Source organism: Schistocerca nitens, chromosome 6 (assembly GCF_023898315.1).
Source record: "Schistocerca nitens isolate TAMUIC-IGC-003100 chromosome 6, iqSchNite1.1, whole genome shotgun sequence".
Taxonomy (NCBI): Eukaryota; Metazoa; Arthropoda; class Insecta; order Orthoptera; family Acrididae; genus Schistocerca; species Schistocerca nitens.
The window spans coordinates 657,199,322-657,225,565 of record NC_064619.1 but is presented as its reverse complement, the minus strand read 5'-3'; positions in this window follow the sequence as shown (position 1 = coordinate 657,225,565).

The following is a 26,244-nucleotide window of genomic DNA, read 5'->3' as shown; positions in this document are numbered from 1 at the left end:
ACCTCATCAAACTTTTGAGATAATCTCACTCATGGCTCACTACTCGAACAATACTCGTATACTACTGAAATTGTAAAAGGAGAAGACAAGAAGCATTCTCTGTGAATAAACATATCACGCTAATTATCTCTTTAACAATTTTTTTTTTTTTCTTGGCAGTCGCCGGCAAACTTTCGTAGGCCAGCTGCATTGTAGTTGTTACCTTTGCCGCACGCAGTCGGCTGGGCGTAGCAAACTCGCTCACTTGACAGGACACAGCTTTTCTCGACCGTCAAGTGCCACGTATCTACAACATTTTAACACAAAAATGTAAGAAAATTATACAAACAACTGAACAAACTCTTCATTCCGCTAGCACATAAAAGTCGATAGTAAGGCCGGGCCGCGCGGGATTAGCCAAGCGGTTAAGGCGCTGCAGTCATGGACTATACGGCTGGTCCCGGCAGAGGTTCGAGTCCTCCCTCGGTCATGGGTGTGTGTGTTTGTCCTTAGGATAATTTAGGTTCAGTAGTGTGTAAGCTTAGGGACTGATGACTTTAGCAGTTAAGTCCCATAGGGTTTCACATACATTTGAAAATTTTTTTTGAAGTAAGGCCGGCCGCAGTGGTCGAGCGGTTCTAGGCGCTTCAGTCTGGAACCGCGCGACCGCTACGGTCGCAGGTTCGAATCCTGCCTCAGGCATGGATGTGTTATGTCCTTTGGTTAGTTAGGTTTAAGTAGTTCTAAGTTCTAGGGGACTGATGACCTCTGATGTTAAGTCCCATAGTGCTCAGAGCCATTTGAACCATTTTTTTCGGTAGTAAGTTGAGCTGCTACAAACAAGTGATGCGCTTTTTTCGGGATGAAGACGGTTTGGCGCATTACAGTTTTCACTACACACTCGTATCGCCAACAGTGAACTACGTCAGCAAGAAAAGTGTTGAAATGTCCGCAATGGCTTTGTTACTCAGTTGACATGCACCTTCGAAGACACTGAGCTGTAGTGACTGCTTCTCCACTGACAATAGAACACTCCCTGCTTTCTTTTGATCTGCCGGTACCATCTCTTTTGACACTCAGTGGTCAATTGCTCATTAAATAGGAGTGTCTGGATCCTTTCAGTCAGATGGTGCATGCCTTTGACATAGGGGAAAAAAATTATAGACAAACCGACCCTTAGAGGTACAGCTGATCACATATTCCACTTATATTTTCTCCTCAAGTACAGAAGAGTGTAAAATAAATGAAGTTACTAAGATTACGTCAGCACAACAATTGTCAATTTGCGAAAATTGACGACACTGTTATGATCAAATGGAAAACATAAAAAATGGACAGCGTGTTATGAGGAAAAATTGGTAGTCAGGCTTCTGCACCAGAAGGCAAAAGAATCTCCCTCGAGGTTTCCCAGGCCATTTGCGCCGCGCAGTTAACTGCCCTGAAATACTGTTTGCCGAAGCGGGCGGTCCCGCTCGCTCAAGGGCAGGCGTCGGCCAATCTGGAACTAAAATATTAAGACGCTGCGCCTGACGTTTACGAGCTTTCTTTAGAGTAAATAATTAGCGGTTAGGGCCCGTCTGGACGGCGTCGAGGCGAGGTCCCGGCGCCACGGTCGGTCCTCGCCCGCTGCCTGGGGTCTGCGAACTCAGCACCAGCAGCCCGGCACCACCACGGCACAGGAACTCAAAGGAGACCCACGTTCACACATACCAACATGCAACTAGTAGCTGCCTGCACGAGAATGTAGATTTCCATGGCGTCATTCATTGATAAGTGTTCACGGAGTTTTTGCCGCGTCAGATTTGCACGAAGTGTGATCAGAAAGCAACGGGAACTACACTACAGGCCATTAAAATTGCTACACCACGAAGATGTGATTAACAGACAGGAAGAAGATGCTTTGATATGCAAATGATTAGTTTTTCAGAGCAATGACACAATGTTGGCGCCGGTCGCGACACCAACAACGTGCTGACATGAGGAAAGTTTCCAACCGATTTCTCATACACAAACAGCAGTTGACCGGTGTTCCCTGGTGAAACGTTGTTGTGATGCCTCGTCTAAGGAGGAGAAATGAGTACCATTACATTTCCGACTTTGATTAAGGTCGGATTGTAGCCTATCCCGATTGCAGTTTATCGTATCACGACATTGCTGCTCGCGTTGGTCGAGATCCAATGGCTGTTAGGAGAATATGGAATCGGTGGGTTCAGAAGGGTAATACGGAACGCCTTGTTGGATCCCAACGGCCTCGTATCACTAGCAGTCGAGATGACAGGCATCTTATCCGCTTGGCTGTAACGGATCGTGCAGCCACGTCTCGATCCCTGAGTCAATAGATGGAGACGTTTGCGAGAAAACAACCATCTGCACGAACAGTTCGACGACGTTTGCAGCAGCATGGACTATCAGCTCGGAGACCATGGCTGCGGTTACCCTTGACGCTGCATCACACACAGGAGCGCCTGCGATGGTGTACTCAACGACGAACGTGGGTGCACGAATGGCAAAACGTCACTTTTTCGGATGAATCCAGGTCCTGTTTACAGCATCATGATGGTCGCATCCGTGTTTGGCGACATCGCTGTGAACGCACATTGGAAGCGTGTATTCGTCATCGCCATACTGGCGTATCACCCAGCGTGATGGTATGGGGTGCCATTGGTTACACGTCTCGGTCGTCTCTTGTTCGCATTGACGGCACTTCAACAGTGGACGTCACATTTCAGATGTGTTACGACCCGTGGCTCTACCCTTCATTCGTTCCCTGCGAAACCCTACATTTCAGCAGGATAATGCACGACCGCATGTTGCAGGTCTTGTTCTGGCCTTTCTGGATACAGAAAATGTTCGACTGCTGCTCTTGCCAGCACATTCTCCAGATCTATCACCAACTGAAAACGTCTGGTCAATGGTGGCCGAGCAACTGTCTCGTCATAATACGCCAGTCACTACTCTTGATGAACTGTGGTATCGTGTTGAAGCTGCATGGGCAGCTGTACCTTTACACGTCATCCAAGCTCTGTTTAACTCAATGCCCAGGCGTATCTAGGCCGTTATTACGGCCAGAGGTGGTTGTTCTGGGTACTGATTTCTCAGGATCTATGCACCCAAATTGCGTGAAAATGTAATCACATGTCAGTTCTAGTATAATATATTTGTCCAATGAATACCCGTTTATCTTCTGCATTTCTTCTTGGTGTAGCAATTTTAATGGCCAGTAGTATATTTTAATTTCCCGGGCTTTATACATCCGATTTTTAATTTTTTTTTTAAAATCTTGTTGTTACACGTATTCCTGATGTATTATTTGCATTTTCATCTGTTTTGAATATTTTGTTTGTTGTTGAGAGTCGAAACCTTATACGTCTTATCGAATTCTCGGCGAATTTTTACTTTAGAGAGAGATGGATCAGAGACATTAAATTTTGCTTGAAAAGTGGAGTAAAGTGTAGCACCGCATTTGACAAGTTGACTGTAGGTTTTGATGAATCTACTATGAGTAAGACAAGAGTTTCCAAGTGCTATATACATAGCTTGGAACTTAAATACTGGCACCACTGATGTGGAGACACTATGCAGTGGAATCTACTATTGTCGCTGATAGCACAAGTTGTTGACATACCTACCTCTCTCCGAGCTAATGGACTCGTCCGTCCCATGTCACCGGCGTGCGCACAATCGAGGGACACACAGTCACTTGTGAGCGAGCAGTTTAACCTAACGGTGTCACTATGTTTTCGAAAGAGGAACAACGGAGATGGATCAAGACTGAATGTGCCAGAGGTCGTACAGCACGACAGTGTCATCAAGGTCTTCACGAGGCGTGCAGGGAATCGGCATTGCCGTACGGAACAGTGGCACGTTAGGTAAAAGCCTTCAACGAAGGTCGGCAAACTGTGGCAGACATGCATCGGGCAGGTCGCCCTTGCGTCTCTGCAGAAGAAGTGCATGCTGTTGCCGCGTTAGTGGACAGTGATCGAAGCCATTCGATTCGTGAGCTCGCCCACGAAACCCGATTAGCGCATGCGACTGTGCTTCGCATCCTAAAGGAACGTCTGGGCATGAGAAAAATTGCATCACTATAGGTTCCGTATGACTTGACGGAAATGCAGAAATGGACGCGTTACGACGCTGCTCAGACGCATTTGGAGCTCTATAAGGGCGAAGGAGAGGCTTTCTTACGCCGTATCGTAACACTGGTTGAGATATGGGCCACATCGTACGAGCCAAAACTGAAACGCCAATCCAACGAATGGCGCCATTATGGGCCGCCGCGAAAGCCGAAAGTGCGTCATAGCCCCAGTACGGAGGAAGTTAGGGTGATTCTCGTGTACGACTGTGATCGTTTTATCCTAACGCATTACGTTCCTCCACGTCAGACAGTCAATGCACAGTATTACTGTTCGTTTTTGGAGCATCACCTGCGACCAGCTTTGCGAAATAAATGGCGAACCTTTCTGCGCAACCCACCCATCATTTTGCACGACAACGCGCGGGCGCATACAGCGCAAGCTGTGGCTGCTTTGTTTGGTTGATGGGATTGGGAAGTACTGTACCATCCGCCATACTCCCCAGACTTAGGTCTTTGTGACTTTGATTTGATTCCAAAGACGAAGGGCAGCGCGGGGTAGCCGCGCGGTCTAGGGCACCTTATCACGGTCCGTACGGCTTCCCTCGTCGGAGGTTCGAGTTCTCCATCGGGCATGGGTGTGTGTGTTGTCTATAGCGTAAGTTAGTTTAAGTTAGATTGTGTAGGCTTAGGGACCGATGATCTCTTCAGTTTGGTCCCATAAGACCTTACCACAAATTTTCCGAGAATGAAGGTACCACTTCGTGGCATTCGCTTCAGAACTGTTCCAGAAATTTGACAGGCATCAGACCGCTCCATTCGCACCATGAACAGAACAGGCTCTGCTAACAGTATACTACGCCTTCCACATCGCTGGCAACGGGTTCTACACCACGCTGGTGACTACTTTCAAGGACAGTAACAGGTGCAAACATATAACTCATTTGTATCGGTTTTGAAGAAATAGTTGCCACTATTTAAGTTCCAACCCTCGTACATTTCAGAGAGGGTCGAGAAGACCTTAAAGGCGATACGTACCGTGGACGCCCTAGCATATCAATTACTGACTACATTGTGGAAGCAGCAATGAAAATGGTTCTGGAAAATCGCCGAATCACCATCAGAGAATTTCTGATGATGTCGGCATATCTTTTCGTTCATGCCAAGCAATTACTTCCAATATCTGTTACGAAATTGTTCAAATTCGACCAAAAACGACGACGCGTAGAATGGCTAAGTAATTGCCGAACTAATTCCCTTCTAAAGAAGGATATAATAGATGATGAAACATGGGTGTACGGGTATGTCGTCGAAACCAAGGCCCAATCGTCCGAATGCAAACTGGCTGAAGTGCCAAGACCGAAAGAAATCTGACAAGTTCGATCACATGTGAAGGTTCTCCTCACTGTTTCCTTCGATTATAGCGGGATAGTGCATCGTGAGTTGCTGTTTCGTGGTCGTACGGTCGGTAAGAAATACTACATGGAAGTTGTGAGGCGCTTGTGTGAAGCAATCGGAAGAAAACGACCAGAACTGTGGCAAAACTGTTCGTGGAAATTACAACAGGAAAATGCTCCCGTTCACACCTCAATGCTTGTTCGTGATTTCTAGAGAAAAAACAAAACCGTTATGTTCCTCAGGCACCGTATTCGCCGGTACGCCCCCCTGCGACTTTTTTCTATTCTCAAGGCTGAACAGAACCATGAAAGGAATTCGCCATGATTGATGGGACAAAAGTTAAATCGCTGAAGCAGTGAACACCATAACGAAAAGCGAGTTCTATTTAAGTTTTTTCGAGATCGGAAAAAGAGCTGGCACAAGTATATTAATTCTGAGAGGAATTACTTTGAAGCCGGCCGGAGTGGCCGTGCGTTTCTAGGCGCTACAGTCTGGCACCGGGCGACCGCTACGGTCGCAGGTTCGAATCCTGCCTCGGGCATGGATGTGTGTGATGTACTTGGGTTAGTTAAGTTTAATTAGTTCTAAGTTCTAGGCGACTGATGACCTCAGAAGTTAAGTCGCATAGTGCTCAGAGCCAGCCAATTACTTTGAATGGGACAGAGTTGATGTTGATTATTAAATAAAGATTCTTTAAGAAAAACAAAAATTCCCGGTACTTTTTGATCACGTCTCGTACGTAAACTCAAGTTTTCGGCGACTTTCTCTGCCGTAGTCGTCAGTAGTCATCTGGTGGCCGTGTGGTACTTTACTTAATTGTTGTTGTGGTGTTGAGTCCGATGACTGGTTTGATGCAGTTCCCCACACTATGTAATCCTGAGCAAGCCTCTTTGACTCTGCATAACTATTCCAACTTACTTCCATTCGAACCTGCTGACTGTATTCCAGCGTACCTCTCCCTCTATCATTTTTTTCACACACACTTCACTCCAATACCAAACTGACGGTTACTTGGTGCCTCAGGACGTGTCCTATTAAAGTGCAATTTCAGTGTCTTCTCTCCAAGAATAACTTACTTCTTCCTGATATTTCTACTTTTTCCCACAAGAATCGCCATGTCGTCTGATGTGTTCTTCGCAAATTGAAGTGCTTCATCAACACGGTAATTTTTTTGGATTTCAGAAAAGATCTTTAGACTTCTAATCTTAGTAATACATATTCCGAAGTTGATTCCAATAACCTGTTAATACTTTTGATCATGGGTGGCTTCTTCTAAGACAAAGAACACAAAAACGAGAATTCACACAATGCAGGCAACAGAATCAGAGCAGCTCTTCTGGTTTCTATAGTTTCCGAAAAATCAGACAGTTTTTCAGTCATACTGATAGTCTTTTTAAAGCACTGAAACACGCGTTTAACAGTTCGTAGTCAGCACTCCATCGTGTTTCTGGAAGTCTCTTAAATGTAGCTCCAAGGCTTTTTATAAGGATAGTGCATCTGCTGAGTAAAACATGTCAGATTAGATTCGATTAGATTAGGACTTGTTCCATAGATCATGAATACGACACTTCGTAATGATGTGGAACGTGTCAGGTTAATAAAAGGAGTCTATACAAGATATTACATTACACAAAATATTACATGACATTTAATATTTTTAATTTTTTGTGGGGGTGGGGAGGGGCAATTACGCACTTACTATATCCAAAAATTCATCTAATGAGTAGAAGGAGTAGCCATTCAGAAATTCTTTTAATTTCCTTTTATATGCTATATAGCTATGTGTCAGACTTTTGTTGCTGTCAGGTAAGTGACCAAAGACTTTTGTGGCAGCATAATTTACCCCCTTCTGAGCCAAAGTGAGATTTAACCTTGAGTAGTGAAGATCATCCCTTCTTCTAGTGTTGTAGCCATGTACACTGCTATTACTTTTGAATTCGTACGGATTGTTAATAACAAATTTCATAAGTGAGTATATATGTTGTGAGGCTACAGTGAAGATCCCTAGCTCTTTAAATAAATGTCTGCAGGATGATCTTGGATGAGCTCCAGTAAGTTCCTAAGATTCATAAAAGGTCATAGACATTGGAAGTGTTGCAAAAGCATGTAATCCGCACAGGTGGAGAGAGTTGTGTCCAGAGGGTACAATCAATGGTTTAAGATTAACTTCCCAAATTCTTTCCGGAGCTCCTGAATGCACTCCAACCATTGTAGAAGCGTTGTCGTATCCTTGTGCTGGGCACGCTGTTATATCCAGACCATCCTGTTCAACAGCTTGTGAAATATCTCCCTTTATGCTAACGGCGTTCTTCCCATTTTACTGAAAATAACCTAAAAATGACTGGTTTATTTCTACATTTTTTTATGCGAATATCACGAATCATTTCACTGGTATGATCTACCCATGGCAAATTGCTGAAAACAGTAACTACAGTAAAATATGTAGGAGGTCCTATCTGGAACGACCTGAAGTGGAACATCCACATAAAACAAATAGTAGGGAAAGCAGGTGGCAGACTGAGACTCATAGGAAGAATCTTAAGGAAATGTAACTCACCCATTAAAGAAATGCCTTATAGGGCGCTTGTTCGACAGATTTCTCAGTATTGTTCATCAATCTGGAGCCCATACAAGGTAGAAGGTGACAGAAGAGGTAGAGGGTATCCAACCAAGAGCGGCGCCTTTCGTCACTGGATCCTTTAGTCAGTACGAGAGTGATACAGAGACACTCAATAAACTCCAGTGGCAGCCGCTACAAGGAAGGCGTAGTGCATCGCGGGGATGTTTGCTACTGAAATTCCAAGAAAGTACTGTCCGGGAAGAGTCGGGCAACATATTACTTCCCTACATACAGGGTGGTCCATTGATAGTGACCGGGCCAAATATCTCACGAAATAAGCGTCAAACGAAAAAACTACAAAGAACGAAACTCGTCTAGCTTGAAGGGGGAAACCAGATGGCGCTATGGTTGGCCCACTAGATGGCGCTGCCATAGGTCAAAAGGATGTCAACTGCGTTTTTGTAAAATAGGAACCCCCATTTTATTACATATTCGTGTACTACGTAAAGAAATGTGAATGTTTTAGTTGAACCACTTTTTTCGCTTTGCGATAGATGGCGCTGTACTAGTCACATCGTGGTATCCACGTAACATTCCGCCGGTGCGGACGGTATTTGCTTCGTGATACATTACCCGTGTTAAAATGGACCGTTTACCAATTGCGGAAAAGGTCGATATCGTGTTGATATATGGCTATTGTGATCAAAATGCCCAACGGGCGTGTGCTATGTATGCTGCTCGGTGTCCTGGACGACATCATCCAAGTGTACGGACCGTTCGCCTGATAGTTACGTTATTTAAGGAAACAGGAAAAGTTCAGCCACATGTGAAACTTCAACCACGACCTGCAACAAATGATGACGCCCAAGCAGGTGTTTCAGCTGCTGTCGCGACTAATGTACCCATCACTAGCAGACAAATTGCGCGAGAATTGGGAATTTCAAAAACATCGCTGTTGAGAATGCTACAACAACATCGATTGCACCCGTACCACATTTCTATGCACCAGGAATTGCATGGCGACGACTTTGAACGTCGTGTACAGTTCTGCCATTGGGGACAAGAGACATTACGGAACGATGACAGATTTGTTGCACGCGTTCTATTTAGCGATGAAGCGACAGCAGTAACGTAAACCCGCATAATATGCATTATTGGGCAACCGAAAATCCACGATGGCTGCGACAAGTGGAACATCAGCAACCTTGACGGGTTAATGTATGGTGCGGCATTATGGGAGGAAGGATAAATGGCCCCATTTTTATCGATGGCAATCTAAATAGTGCAATGTATGCTGATTTCCTACGTAATGTTCTACCGATGTTACTACAAGATGTTTCACTGCATGACAGAATGGCGATGTACTTCCAACATGATGGATGTCCGTCATATAGCTCGCGTGCGGTTGAAGCGGTATTGAATAGCATGTTTCATGACAGGTGGATTGGTCGTCGAAGCACCATGCCATGGCCTGCACGTTCACCGGATCTGTCGTCCCCGGATTTCTTTTTGTGTGGAAAGTTGAAGGATATTTGCTATCGTGATCCACCGACAACGCCTGACAACATGCGTCAGCGCACTGTCAATGCATGTGCGAAAATTACGGAAGACGAACTACTCGCTGTTGAGAAGGATGTCGTTACACGTATTGCCAAATGCACTGAGGTTGACGCACATCATTTTGAGCATTTATTGCATTAATGTGGTATTTACAGGTAATCACGTTGTAACAGCAAGCGTTCTCAGAAATGATAAGTTCACAAAGGTACATGTATCACATTGAAACAACCGAAACAAAATGTTCAAACGTACCATAGCGCCACCTGGTTTCCCCCTTCAAGCTAGACAAGTTTCGTACTTTGTAGTTTTTTCGTTTGACGCTTATTTCGTGAGATATTTGGCCCGGTCACGATCAATGGACCACCCTGTATACGCCCCGCGAGATGACCACAACGCGAACGAAACAGGGAAGGAGGGATCAGTCAGTGATACCAGTCGTACCCTCCGCCTCACACCGTCAAGTGGTCTGCGGAGTAATTATGTAGATGGAGATGTAGAGGTAGTAGCAGTTAAATGAAAATTAGACCGATGGAAAAAGTGAACGGTTTATTATTCCAAAAGTAACCGCCGTAAATGTTAATGTATTTATCCCACGGTGAGACGAGAAGGTCAGTGCCTTCATGAAAAAATGTCTGCGGTTGCCTACGGAACCAGGACTGTATCCATGCGAGCACTTCTTCGTCCCGCTGCTCATTGACTTTCTGAGAAACGGTGCCAAAATTAATGCTCAGCGATACGTGGACACCTGCAAAAACTGAAGCGCGCGTTCAAATAGGAACGCCCAGGAATGTTGACGGAGGGCGTTATTCCATTGCAGGATTGCGCCCACCCAAATGTTGCCAAGGCTGTTTCGACTAAGCTGCGGAAGTTTCCCTGGGAAGCCCCTACACATCCTCCACGCAATCCAGACTTCTCCCCATGCGATTTCCATATTTTTGGAGTCCTGAAGAACGACATTCATGGCCGTCGACTTGCTCCGAACGAAGAGGTTCTGAAGGCAACAATTTCCATGAAGGCATTGATCGTCTTGTTTCACAGTGGGATAAATGTATTAAAACTTATGACTTTTGAAATGATAAACAATTTACTTACTTTTTTCCATCTATTTCGTTTTCATTTGACTACCCCTTATACACTAGGTGTTAATAAATTGCTCTTTTTCAGGAATTGATTTCTTGGTATTGCCAGTCTGCATGTTATTTTCTCTCTGCTTTGGTCATTGTCAGCTATTTTGCTGACCAAGTAGGAGTGCTCACCTACCACTTTAACTTCTCATTTCATAATCTAATCTCCTCAGCATCACCTGATTTCGTTTCGCTACATTGCATTATCCATGTTTTACTTTTGGTGGTGTTCATCTCATAATCTCTTTTCAAGAACCAATTCATTTCTTTCAGATGCCCTTCCCTGAAGTTTCATTCCCTTTCCAAAGTACTGCTTTGTCCCCTCTGCTGCTTACTCAAGCTTATGTCTCGTTCCATTTCCAACCAGTGATTCCCTTTCGTGTCCTCTTGTTCCCTATATTTTATCCCTTTTGTCTTCAAAATTTCGTAAAGTGTATTCCAATCAAAATTGTCGAAAGTTTTGTCTAAATTTACAAACGCTGTAAACGAAGGTTCCCCTTTCTTCAATCTATCTTCTAAGATAAGTCGTAGGGTCAGTATGTTCCTACATTTCTCCAGAACCCAAACCGGTCTTCCTAGAGATTGGCTCCTACCAGTTTTTCTCTTCTTCTGTAAATAATTCGTGTCAGTATTTTCAACCATGACGTATTATGCCGTTATCTATATAATCGAGTCAAGCAAAGCATCCCACTGCGGCAAAGTCCTTGGTTTATTTGGGGAGGGGGGGTGTACTTTAATTAGTGGACCGAATTATCTGTGTCATAGAGATGACAAGAAGTCACGAAACTTCCTTCTTCTACCACAGATTATGTCGATGCCTGTGATGGAGAAACATCGGTGGCGATTCTGATTACATTAGATGATGGATAACTCAGCTTATTTTTCTGTAGTCTTTCAGTATCAAGCTGGCCCAGTTAAAAAGTTGTTGTCGCATATTGTGATCTCAACGACGTCTTTGATTATTGAATACCGGTAGATAGATGCATGGATAAGATTTCCGATTCATTAAACATAACCCTATGTTTGCTTCTGAGGCACTGTTCGGTACCACCTTATTTGTCGAAGTCGTGATTTTTAATGTGCCAACGGTGTTCTCTGCTGTCATCAAACACAATTGTCATTATTGTTTACAGAAAATATTGATAAAATTTTCTTCCTGTGACCACACGTTTCCTTACTTACCGCCCCCCCCCCTCTCCCCACACACACATACATAATGTGTGGTGTCACCGCCAGACACCACACTTGCTGGGTGGTAGCCTTTAAATCGGCCGCGGTCAGTTAGTATACGTCGGACCCGCTTGTGGCCACTATCAGTGATTGCAGACCGAGCGCCGCCACACGACAGGTCTAGTCTAGAGAGACTCCCTAGCACTTTGGGTGCATAGATCCTGAGAAATCAGTACCCAGAACAACCACCTCTGGCCGTAATAACGGCCTTGATACGCCTGCGCATTGAGTCAAACAGAGCTTGGATGGCGTGTACAGGTACAGCTGCCCATGCAGCTTCAACACGATACCACAGTTCATCAAGAGTAGTGACTGGCGTATTGTGACGAGCCAGTTGCACGGCCATCATTGACCAGACGTTTCCAATTGGTGAGAGATGAGAGATCTGAAGAATGTGCTGGTCAGGGCAGCAGTCGAACCTTTTCTGTATCCAGAAGGCCCGTACAGGACCTGCAACATGCGGTCGTGCATTATCCTGGTGAAATGTAGGGCTCCGCAGGGATCGAATGAAGGGTAGAGCCTCGGGTCGTAACACATCTGGAATGTAACGTCCACTGTTGAAAGTGCCGTCAATGCGAACAAGAGGTGACCGAGACGTGTAACCAATGGCACCCCATACCATCACGCCGGGTGATACACCAGTATGGCGATGACGAATACACGCTTACAATGTGCGTTCACCGCGATGTCGCCAAACACGGATGCCTCCATCATGATGCTGTAAACAGGATTTGGATTCATCCGAAAAAATGACGTTTTGCCATTCGTGCACCCAGGTTCGTCGCTGAGTACACCATCACAGGCGCTCCTGTCTGTGATGCAGCGTCAAGGGTAACCGCAGCCACGGTCTCCGAGCTGATAGTCCATGCTGCTGCTAACGTCGTCGAACTGTTCGTGCAGATGGTTGTTTTCTTGCAAACGTCCCCATCTATTGACTCAGGGATCGAGACGTGGCTGCACGATGCGTTACAGGCATGCGGATAAGATGCCTGTCATCTCGACTGCTAGTGATACGAGGCCGTTGGGATCCAGCACGGCGTTCCGTATTACCCTCCTGAACCCACCGATTCCATATTCTGCTAACAGTCATTGCATCTCGACCAACGCGAGCAGCAATGTCGCTATACGATGAGCCGCAATCGCGGTAGGCTACAATCCGACCTTTATCAAAGTCGGAAACGTGATCGTACGCATTTCTCCTCCTTACACGAGGCATCACAACATCGTTTCACCAGGCAACGCCGGTCAACTGCTGTTTGTGTATGAGAAATCGGTTGGAAACTTTCCTCATGTCAGCACTTTGTAGGCGTCGCGACCGGCGCCAACCTTGTGTGATTGCTCTGAAAAGCTAATCATTTGCCTATCACAGCATCTTGTTCCTGTCGGTTAAAAGTCGCGTCTGTAGCACGTCATCTTCGTGGTGTAGGAATTTTAATGGCCCGTAGTGTAAATTTCATACTCCTGCAATAAACTGAGAGCACAGGCTTTTTACGTCTTGTGGAGAATACGCAAACTATTCTCAATGCTTGCTATAGTATTCTATACTACGACGTATGTTGTCTGGGTTGGCTCCTCTTCGTCTTTCAGGAAGTAAGGTTTTCTGCATGCCTGGCATTCTCTAGCGCATGATGTCACTGCCTAGACTGTGAGCTAGCTCTGGGTCTATCGCCGATGAAACCAGTTTGTATCAGATCGTCCGTAGCGGGTCTTCGTTAGTATCTATAATCGTATTTATGTAATTCTCTACTGCGGAAACCTTTTTTTGCCACCTTTCGCTTATCGGCGCATCCTTATTTAGTATCGAAAAGAGTTCTTGCCAATTATTCCTTTCCTACTTCCCAATACTCATTTTGATTTTGCGATCATATGCTTGGAATGTAAATAGTTTTTCTGTGTCGTGTTTGCGTGATGAGTTCGCAGACGGTGTATATTTTAATATTTTTGACAGACTTTTATATACACATCTTATTCCACCTGTCATTAGGGGCTGCGTGTAAACGCCGCGTGTTAATCATTGGTCGACTTCGCCCTGTGTCTGTTGCCTGCCCGTGCCGTCTGAGCGTGTGCAAACATTGCGCGGCAAGCATCGCGCCAGACTTCGTTGCCCTCTGCTGGTCAGAGGAGAAACCATCTTAGAGGTAGTTAAACGGTTCCCTTCAATAGTAATGTTTAGTTAGGTATGAGATACTTCTTATTCAATATCGATTTTTAAGAGAAGTTTAAAAAATTAAATTTAAATCGTGAGGACTTATTACTGTACTGTTGTAATATTTCACGTGATGTATCTGCGTGTTACATCAACAAGTGATGCAACACATTTTTTCACGGTCAATTTCGTTTCAAAAAATGCGGAATAATTTCATAAAGCGGCGGTAGGTGGCAGCGCTATACAAAGCCTTCAAAATGGCGTCTGTAACGGAGACGGGTTCCAAGCAGAGAGCTGTCACGGAGTTTCTTTTGGTGGAAAACCGGAGAATCGCAGATATTGATAGGCGATTCCAGAAAGTCTGCGGAGACCTGACAGTAAACAAAAGCACGGTGAGCCGTCGGGTGAGGCGTGTGTCATCATCGGAACACGATCACGCAAACTCGTCCGACCTCCCACGTGCCGGACGGCCGCACACAGCTCTGACTACTCCAGTGCTGGAACGTGTGGACACTCTCATTCGAGATGATCGACAGATCGCAATCAAACACCTCGCTGCACAACTGGCCGTCTCTGCTGGTAGTGCTGCACACTCGTTCACCAGTTGGGGTTCTCAACGGTCTGTGCCCATTGGGTTCCTCGCTGCCTGACAGAAAACCATAAAGAGCAAACGAAGAACCATTTGTGCAAAACTACATCCGCGTCACGATGCTTATCGTGACAAGTTTTTGTCGAACATCGTGACAGGAGACGAAACACAGGTTCCTCATTTCGAAGTGGAAACAAAACGGCAGTACATGGAGTAACGCCACACCACCTCTCCTCCGAAGGAAAATTTCAAAGCCGCACACTCAGCCAGTAAAGCCATGGTGACGGTTTTCTGGACTGCGAAGGAGTTATTCTCTTTGATGTCCTCTTTTATGGTGCAACGATCAACTCTGAAGTGCACTGTGCTATCCTCAGGGAATTAGAGGAACCACCTCCAATGTGTCCATCACCACAAAAATGCAAAGGAACTTCTCCATCTACATGAAGATGCAAGGCCTCACGTAAGTCTGCATACCCGGGAGGAACTCAGAAAACTCCATTGGAGTGTTCTTCCTCACCTGTCCTACAGCCCAGCTCTCACACCTTCCGACTGCCACCTTTTTGGCCCAATGAAGGATGCACTCCTCAGGAATCAGTACGTGGATGATGGGGAACTTACTGATGCAGCAACACTTTGCCTCCAACGTCGACCATTAGAGTGGTACTGTGCAGGCATGCAGGCCTCCCCAGTGAGGTGACATGAGGCCGTCGCATTGAACGGAGATTGTGTTGAAAATTAGTGTTTTGTAACCAGAATGTTGGGGAATAATAAGGTGCACTGGCATCCTGAATGAAACCAATCCACTTTCAGAAAAAAAAAAGTGTTACATTATTTAACGCCCTTCCTACATCCATACATACACGCTCTACGACGTATGACACTGGGTGCCATGTACTGCTGCTTTCCAATTCCTCTCGCAAATGGACCGAAGGAAAAACGATAGTCTATATGCCTCTGTATGAGCCCTAATTTCTCATATCTTGTCTTCGCGGCATTACGAGAAAGTGCGTTAGCGATTGTAGAAGCGTCCTGCAGTCAGCTGCAAATACGTATTCTCTAAAGAAGCCACCTTCCCTCTAGCAATTTCCATTTGAGTTAACGAAGGATCTCAAGTGTTGATCGAAACTACAGGTGACAAATCTAGCAGCACGCCTCTGATTTGCTTCGATTTCTTTCTTCCATACGATCTGTTAGTGATCACGAACGCTCGCGCAATACTCAAGACTATATTACACATGTGTTGTAAGCGCGGTCTCCTTTGTAGGTGAGCTCTACACTTTCTAAGAATTCTCCCAATGAAGTGAAGTCAAGCATTCGCCTTCCCTCCTACCGTCCTTGCATGCTCGTCCCATTTCACATCACTTTGCAGCTTTTGGCCTAGCTATTTCATCGATATGACTTTGTCAAGGAGCACACCACTAGTACTGTATAGGAAGGCTACAGGATTGATTTCTCTACTCACCTTCATTTCCTTTATTTACTTCCTACATTTAGAGCAAGCTTCTATACATCACACAAAATAGAAATTCTGTCAAAGTCATCCTGCATCTTTCTTCAGTCACTCAACGACCATATTTTGCCATATAGTACAGCGTCGTCAGCAAACAGTCGCAGATTACTATTTTGCTCTTTCCGTCAGGTCATTTATGTATACTGAGAACAACTTGTTATAGATGCATCACATCAGTGTCATAAAATACGGTAACTCCAGACCTTGTAATACTATTGTCATACTACACAAAACCATCCTCTATAGAGGTTATTACCCAGAGCAGCGGAAAATCCCCAAACCTGATACAACATTCTAACAAATCTCATCATATCGGCCTGCCAGCCTCAGATCAATTTTCAGCAAAATCCTTGAAGCCATCCTTACTCAACGAATCAATTTGGACCTTGCAACCTACCTACCCGTCAAGAATGTCTCTTCCATCCCAACATTCCATCGACGACTAACTTCTTTACCTTACCCAGCTTCTCTCTCATCAAATAAAAAAAAGGAAATCCACCGAAATTGTCTTCCTTGATATCAAAAAAACATTTGACTCCATGTGGAATTCTTGACTCCTCTTCAAGGTACAAACTTGTGCATTCCTAGTTAAATATGTCCGCCATACAGAAGTCTTCCTTCACCAACGTCCTACATATTTTACAAACAACAACACCTGCTCCTCCATGTTTCACTCCAGTGCCTCTGAGGTCCTAAATCCGGTCCATTACAGCATGTACGCTTTAGAAATTCCCAGATAACCGCCCCCCCCCCCCCCCCCATAACTACCTCCAGCAATATGCTAACGACGACGTCTATCTAACCACTCATCACACCTTTCAATTCTCACATGTCTTCCTCCAATGCTACTTGAATCTCCTGTCGAGTGGTGTAACACGTCGAAACTTCAAGTATATACACAGGAAAGCCAAACCATTTTTTTAGTCACAACTCTCGGCGTTTTCGTCGTCCAGTTTTCCACCTCTCCATCTTGACTCAGCTCATCGCACTAACACAGTAAGGTACGTTAAAGGAAAAAAATGCAGCCACCTCAAGGACTGTGTTCAGTGGCACCAAGGTATAGTATATGCATAGTGGGACGTTATAGTGTTAGTGATTCATTTGTCACGGCCATTGCTGATCAGATGGTCCTGAGGATGCATGTCTGTGTAGCATGTGTTGTGACTCTGCAAGCAATAACTGTGGTAAGTTTAGAGGTGAACAGCGTTTGTAGTGTTAGTTCTCAGGTACAACGAGGCCCACCGACCAGTGCGTACTTCTGTTGAATAGCTTCATCCATTTGAACGGAGTCACTTTGTGGGCTTGCAGGAAGCTAGATGGACATATCGAGTGACTGCTGCAAACGTTGAACACAATGTATCGGAGGTGTGTCGCTGCTTTCAACAGTGATCTATGGAATATTCCAACATCTGTAGACCAGGTTCTGGGCGTCTGCGTAGCACAAACGCTCATCGAGATTTCGCATCGTGCGAGCAATGATGGCCCACTGAACATCATCTAGGAACAAAATCCGCGTACACATTGCACCTGCTGTGTGATCGGGGACCATTGGGAACCATATGCTCGCAGCTCTGGCCAGGCTCCACTGGCATTACGACGCAGGCAAGCATAGGTAATCTGGTGTCGTGAAAGAGTTCACTGGAGAGCGGAATGGCTCTCTGTTGTCTTCAGCAATGAGAGTAGCTTTTGTCTGTATGGAGTGATGGACGGACACATGTGTGACGTAGAACTGGGGAGCGGAATATTCCAGTGTATGCGCTCACGACATGCAGGCCCCATCCCAGGCTTCAGGGTGTGTGTGTGTGTGTGTGTGTGTGTGAGAGAGAGAGAGAGAGAGAGAGAGAGAGAGAGAGGTTTGCTGGGGCATCAGCTACCACTCGCAGTCACATTTGGTGTTTTTTCAGGGTAAAGTGACCAATGTCTGTTAGATTCTACAAGCTGTTCCCCGAAGGAAGGTTATATGCTTTTTCAGCAGGACAATGCACGTCATCATATGCTTGCTGTGACGCAATATTTTGTTCGCGACGCACAACATATGACCTGACCAGAAACATCACAAGATCTCTCGCACATTGAAGACGCCTAGGACATAATGAAGCGGGAGCGTTCTCGTTTTCCAGGGCCTAGTTGTAATAAAGGGGACAATATGCTTGGGACAATCTACTCCAGTTTCGTCTGCATGCTAGAATGCACGCTTCCGTTGCCTCCAGAGAGGGATACACAGTGTATTGATGCGAGTCTTTGGGCATCCTTTACTGTGACATGTGTGTCTCATGTGTTCTAAATTTATCATATACCCTTACATTTGATAAACTACCTGTCGTACCACTTGTCAATAAAATGACCTTGTCCTTGAGGGTGCCACAACTTTTTCCGGCAGCGTATTTAGGACTAACTCTCGACAGAAATGTGACATGGGATGCGCACCCACTTATCAGCTGCAGTTGATGTGTGGCAATAACAACCATTTAGGTGGACAGGGAAATGGCATGCTCTATACAGGTAAGTAAAATGAATGTCTACTACTGCCTGGACACAATTTATAGTAAAATATGTAACAAGAGCACCAGAAATACATTACTAGATCCTGTAGTCTGCTTCAGAAAAATCTTACACAGTGCCATAGTTCGCAAGTGCTACTCATTAAGAAAGTTATACGGTAGCACAAGAATTTTCGTTGATTAGTTATATAAAGGTATAGCGTCGTGAGAAAAAGTTGAAAAGATACGAGGGCGTGCAGAAAAGCAATGCCTCCGAATTCTTTACAAGAAAAGTCTTAAACCTTTTTAAAACGTTATTACCATGCTACATCTTTATTCTTCATGTCTACGTATTCATTTCTCAACATAGTAACCCTGGCGACGATCACATTTCTTCCAGCGAGAGACCTGTTAGTTGATACCATCATTTTACAATATTTGACTTTGTTGACAGAGCCAAAACCTCCCCTCTGATTGCACTGCTTCATCGTATCAAAGAGAAGTCTTCGAAGGTAGAGTGAAGTCTTCGAAAGTGTTCTTTAATTTTGGAAACAGACGAAAATCGGAAAGGGCGAAGTCGGGACTCTAAAGAGGATGACCGATGACAGTGAAGCCGAAGCGTTGAATCGTTGCAGAAGCCGCAGTGCTAGTGTGTGGTCTGGTGTTGTCATGTTGAAGGAGATGGTGCTCCATGTGTGGACGAACTCGTCGAATTCTAAACTCTATTACAGCACTCAGTATTACACGGTACAATTCAGAGCCCTCTAGCTACAGAGGTCTGTAGCTATGTAGGCATTAGGAGAAAGATGTAGGTTGTAAATAACGTTTGTTTTACTTAAAAAGGTTTAAAATTTTTCACATAAAAAGGTTCTGAGGCATTACCTTTCAGCATGCCCCCGTATATCAAACTAAGGCTCGAAAACAGCTCAGTAAGGCTGTTAAATTTTTTTTGTGTCTCAATAAATGTAAAAAAAGTTTTGTTTCCCTTGTTTCGATAGTTGTCGTTATGCTATCTGGTCATTAATCTCTTTCAGTAAATTTCCATTGGATTTTCTTTTACTCCAGTAAAACTTCGTCAATCTTTAACAAAGTTACTGCGCTTCCAACTGCTTTCCGTCCGTCTCCAATGGTATCCGGCTTGCAGCACAGTACGTCTTGGGAAAGTGCGTTTTTTTTTTTTTTTTTTATTTCTGTACTAGACGACTTGTTCACTAGTAGCTGTCTTCGTTCACTGAAATCGCATTTTATTTTTCTGGTTTCATACTGTATCTTCTGTAATTCAACTGCCTAAATAACAAAATTTATCAAGTCCTCAAATTTGTTTCTTCCAATTTTGTATTGAAGTACTCTCCTCATATTTTATTTGCTTATTATCATTAATTTTATTTTTTGACTATTAATTTTAAGTTCAAACTTTTGCATAATTGCTGGAAATGCTGAACGCATGTTTTGCAAATGTTTTTCACCATCAGCTATTACGGCAATATCATTTGCCAATATTATGTTGTGAATGGAATTTCTGCTCACTTTGACTCCAGATCTTTTCCGTTTGAAGATATTCGTACCTTTTTCGATGAAAGTGTTAAACGAATAACAGATAATGAGCATCCTTTTCATGTACCATTGTTTTGCATTAATATGTGTGCTCGCATTGTGCTTTTTGTGTATGTTCAATTTTATTCTTCTCTCTTTCCAGTCAAAGTCAGATGACTTGAACGGCAGTGGAACTAGTGTGGAATGCAACAGGGTACTACGACATTATTTCCTGAGTGCAGTAACCATGGAGAGACAGAAATTAAAGACATCTAATCTAAACGGAAAAGTAGAAGAACAAAAACTCAACTGGGAACGAGCACCTCTTACGAATGAAAGACAAAAGGCTATGAAAAAGGCTTTGTTCCATAAACTGATGTGACATATCCTTCTCTCTTTGCTCGGTTTCTTTGCTGATCTTTCCTCTTCTTTCTTCCTCCTTCGTACCACGGCTATATCTCAGTGTTTTCAATGCAGAACATTCTGTTCGTGGTGTACAACATATGCCCTGCCAGAAACGTCACGAGATCTCTCGGCCATTATACATGTATGGGACATCATGAAGCGGGAGCGAACTCGTTCTCCAGGCCGTGCAGGAACCGTTGCCGCATTGTAACAAAAGGGACAATATGCTCGGGACAGTCTATTCCGGGATAGCATTCGGCACCTTTATGATCGTCTGCATGCGAGAATGCACGCTTTCGTTGCCGCCAGAGAGGGATACACTGTGTATACCTCTTGGGCATCCTTTACTGTGACATGTGTGTTTCATTTGTTCTACATTTGTTATCATATACCCTTACATTTGATGAACTACCTGTCGTACCACTTATCAATAAAATGACTGTCCTTGGTGGTTCACGATATCGTAGTGCTGTGAGGGAGCGTCACTCGTGCCTTTGCTCTGAGAGGACTGACGACTGAAGTACGGACATTTCTCAAAAGGGCTATAAATAGTAGCGTAGCTAGTATTATCTATTGTTCTACTAAACAGAATGAGCGCGACACCATTGATGAAGTTTCAGCCTCGAAACAGGTTTATTAATACCAATTAGCAGAAATAAAAAAACTCATCCAATCCAGAAGTCACTCACAGTTAGAGTAATTAGTTTCTGATGTGAATGTAGTGGTCATTGATACTTAAAAGATCGTTTCAGTAATTCTATCACTCTCCGTTTATGAGTTGCTAAGCAACGTATCAACAAGCTGACTACGCAATAATTACTATTTGTCGTATCCCGACAGTCAATCGCTTCTCGTTTGCTTTTAGCATCAAGACGATTACTATGCCGTTCATATAAGTCTTTGATTGTTATTATCAAGCTAATGTCCGTAAATTGCGGTTAATTTTACTGAATCCTACACGCAACGACAACGCCCGATATCCAGCCGCGTACTTAAACTCCGCGCCGATATTTGAGAATTCGCGCACGATTTGTTTGCACCAAAGTCGGGCCGTGGTTCCCTAGAATAATTTTTAAATCAACTCCAGGTTGTAAATTAACAATTCTATGCCCATTCATCAAAGTTACTGAAGATTCGCACTCGACGACTACTTGATGGCGCGCTCGAGCAACACTGAAGTTTTTGTTTTTATAAGGAGGAAACATATCATGCATAATGCAACAAGGTGATTTGCTATGTCAAAACATATTTATATATATATATCTCATTAAAAATCATTAACTATTAAATGTTGTACATTATTGAATTCTTTATTCTGAAAATAATCAATAAAATTTAGAAATAAATTACATGTATAAAAAAACCTCAAGTTGATATGACGTCATGGGTCACTACTTGTTTCGACTACCCTACACTCACTTGACGCAAAGTAGATCCGACTATATTGGACATACTCATGCAATGCTACAACCTCTTATGAATGAAAGAAAAAAGGCCATGAAACAGGCTTTGTTCCATAAACTGACTGGTCGATGAATGACACTGTACGCCTGTAGGAGAGATGGGAGCATGGCATTAAATTTGAGCGGAATGGACTGCAAATAGTCATGAAGATGATAGCGATTGCAATGGGTACTGCAGCCCACAGCGGTATGACGTAGACAATCGTAACACCTATGCATGGTTTTCTGTCTAGAACATTCGTAGGTGAGTGCACCTTTCCCGCCAGGAATCATTGTCTACTGTTTCGTTCAACAATGCCCACGCGCTACGGTCCACGCGCCTTTAAGCGAAGTAAGGGCAGTCGCAATGTTGCCATCTCAGCAGATTTTCAGCTGATGCTGGCTGATTTGCCTTCCTTAAAGTCTGGAAATGTCCTTTTCAGCTGACAGCTGGAAATCTGGCAAGATTTCTCGTATTGCTGTATTTTGATAAGTTAAACACAACTAAAAATTATTTGAATTACTTGTTAGGTTGGTGCATAAGTTCGTAGCGTTTCTCCATCAGTTTAATAAACACAACAGATACACATAACAGAGACATTGGTTGTCAATAGTATATTGTCCTCTACTCTTTACAACGGTCTTCCAACCCTGGGGTAACGTTTCGATTCCGCTACTGAGGAAATCACTTGGTTTTGAGGCGACGAACTCATCGATCCACGTTCGGAGCGCATTTTCGTCTGGAACGGAAGGCCTTTGAAGGTTGTTCGATAGAGAGCGGAAAAGATGAAAATCAGAGGGCGCAAGATCAGACCAATAAGGTGGGTGCTATTGACTTCCCAACCCAACTCCTGTATAGTGCTTTTTGTCAGTGTAACAGAATGCGGGCGGGCTTTACCGTGCAGTAGCATCACTTCACGCAGTCATGCTAGTCGTTGTTCCTGGATTTCGTCTGCAAGGCGTCTCATTTTTGTTGACAATAAATGTCAGCGGTGATGGTTACACATCGGGAAAGCGATTTTTAGTAGACTACACCGTCGCTGTGCCATCAGATGTATAACATTATCTTTTGTAGGTGCGCGCAGGTCTTTGTACGGGAATTTGCTGCTTTGTCTGGGCTCAGCCATTCCTTTCTTTTCCTACTGTTAGCGTGAAGACACCATTTCTCGTCACCACTAACTATACAGGAGCCATCTGATGACGAGAAAGCAGAGATGCCCATATGGGCACTCGCTGATTTTCGTAATTTTGGCTCAGAGCTTGCGGAACGCATACAACCGATTTTTTCAACCTTCAGTGTTTCCTGCAAATGTCGTGCAATGGTGGAATGACCACAGTTCGTCACTTTTGCCAGTTCTCTAGTACAATGATGCGGATCATTGTGGGTTAATGCGCTTAAATGATCTTTATCAAACCCCGAAGGTCTTCCGGAAAGTCACTATGTAAGTAGGCTGTTTAGGTTCTTATATTGGTAACGCCGCCGCCACGTAGCGCTCTGTATGAAAATCACTGGCTGTGCTGTGTGCAGTCAGTGGCTGGTTGGCATTGTTGTAATACTCGCTATTGTAGTGTTGGGCAGCTGGATGTTAACAGCGCGTAGCGTTGCGCAGTTGGAGGTGAGCCGCCAGCAGTGGTGGATGTGGGGAGAGAGATGGCGGAGGTTTGAAATTTGTAAGACTGGATGTCATGAACTGCTATATATATTATGACTTTTGAACACTATTAAGGTAAATACATTGTTTGTTCTCTATCAAAATCTTTCATTTGATGACTATGCCTATCAGTAGTTCAAAATGGTTCAAATGGCTCTGAGCACTATGGGACTTAACATCTATGGTCGTCAGTCCCCTAGAACTTAGAACTACTTAAACCTAACTAATCTAAGGACAGCACACAACACCCAGTCATCACGAGGCAGAGAAAATCCTTGACCCCGCCGGGAATCGAACCCGGGCGTGGGAAGCGAGAACGCTACCGCACGGCCACTATCAGTAGTTAGTGCCTTTAATAGTTTGAATCTTTTATTTAGCTGGCAGTAGTGGCGCTCGCTGTATTGGAGTAGTTCGAGTAACGAAGATTTTTGTGAGGTAACTGATTTGTGAAACGTATAGGTTAATGTTAGTCAGGGCCATTCTTTTGTAGGGATTTTTGAAAGTCAGATTGCGTTGCGCCAAAAATATTGTGTGTCAGTTTAAGCACAGTCATGTATAATTTTTCTAAGGAGACGTTTCAACTAATATTAAAACGATCTTCATTAAAATGAGAAAAAAAAACATTATATTGCCGTGCTCTGTCCAATGGTCTTATACTCTTACACGGCGCAAATGTTTCTGGCTCCAGACTTTGAAATGAATTTGCAGAAAATGCGTGACATAGGCACAGATAACGCATATGTTATGGTCGGGAAAGACAACGTCCTTCCTGCTCTCCTTAAATGAGAAATTCTGCACCTAATCCTCATACCATGTTCTTGTCACTTCATCCAGTTGGCTCTTTCTCATTCTTGTAAAAAAGAATAACCAGTCCATTTGGAATTCATTTTTCCAGAAACACACAATTGGTTTCACCACTCGTTGATAAGGCAAAATGCCACAATGAAGTGTATAATACACTTTATAATGAGGATCCCTTGAAGATACTATTAATACCGGGATATGATGGAGTTCAGTTGAGCCAATCTGCGACTGCATACTTAATCTGTGGGTCGCCCAGAGAATCTTCAGTGAGGTAAAGTGCTATACCGCTAAGACACTACATAAAATGTGTAGAGACAATAACAACAATTTTTTTCGTATTTATACAACCAGCTGATCGAGAACGCAAAGTAGGTAATAAGGCGCTCCAGTCTAGATTTGCTGAGCCCACCAAACTGCTACAGGATCCCACTATTTTAATCAGAACACTTGCACTAAAGATAATCCTAAAAGGGTGTTGACAGGATACTCTTTTTATAAATGTTAAGAATTTTCTTCATCGCAAGATACAGTTGGGTTCTGCTTTTGAAAATCAGCGGTAGATTGACTGTGGATAATGAAGATGGAATTCGGAAAAATTACATCAACTTTATTGTATGCGTTGTTATTGATCTCCAGTTCCGACTCCGCAAGAATGTTGACGTGCCACGCAATGTGTCATCTATAGCACCAGAGAACTGATTAAGAAAAGTAAAGGGCAATATGACATCATTAGCTTTATAAGTAATTATCAGACCGGCCATCTTGTCTCACGTAGAACTACAGTGGCAGAAAATCAGTTTTGCCGAGTGGGAGAGTGTGACAGACACCGTTGGATTTTGGACTGGAGTGTAAGGTATGAAGATTCAAGTAAACAGAAGCTTTTTGGCGAACTTTCCGATTTCGCTAATGTACTTCTTATCCTGTCTTGGTCAAATGCAGAAGTAGACAGGCGCTTTAGTGAAATGAATATTTCCGAAAATTCGGACAGGAACATGATAGGGAAAGCCATGCTCTGTTCTGTTATAATGATTCGTCCGGTCTTCGGCGCCTTAGAATGTGCTGTTACAACTTTCAACTTTCAATCTGAAGAAGCAGTTCTAAAAAAAAAGGTAAGATTCGAAATAACTGAAGCTTAATTTTATAAATATTTCGAGTTTTTTTACACTACCGCGCTTTACAAAATAAATTTTGTTTGTTTCATAAGTAGATACCATCCAAGCCTACGGCAAAACTAATGGCTTTAGCAGTGTCAATTCAGGACCATCAACATCTATACTGTTCGCTGAAGAAGAGATGGAGGAACCTGAAACACCTGTTTTTCATATCGAGTGAGTTGTTCCATCCAAAATTCACATTTTATGCTTACGAAAAATATTACAGTAATATGGAAATGTTTATGTTCAGTAGCCTGAAGGAAAAAAGATTACGCAAATAAAAGAACAATGTAGCTTTAATATACCGTATTTAGCATTTTAGATGTGTGAGGGTATGCATGTTCCTCATACAAGTATTTTTGTCTGGCCGATTTCCAGAAGAATTTGAAAGCTGACTAGCCGAAATACATGTGATAGAGTTGGTAACACTGGATGGTCCTCGTTAATGTTAAAAAATATATCGGCTCAACCACTTGTTTATAGTGTAAAACACTAAGATTGACGCGTTTCGGAAGTCAGGCTTCCATCATCAGAATAATAAAAAGGAAAAGAACCTGTTAAAACTCGCTAAAATGGAACATGCACCAGGCACAATAAAATTGATAA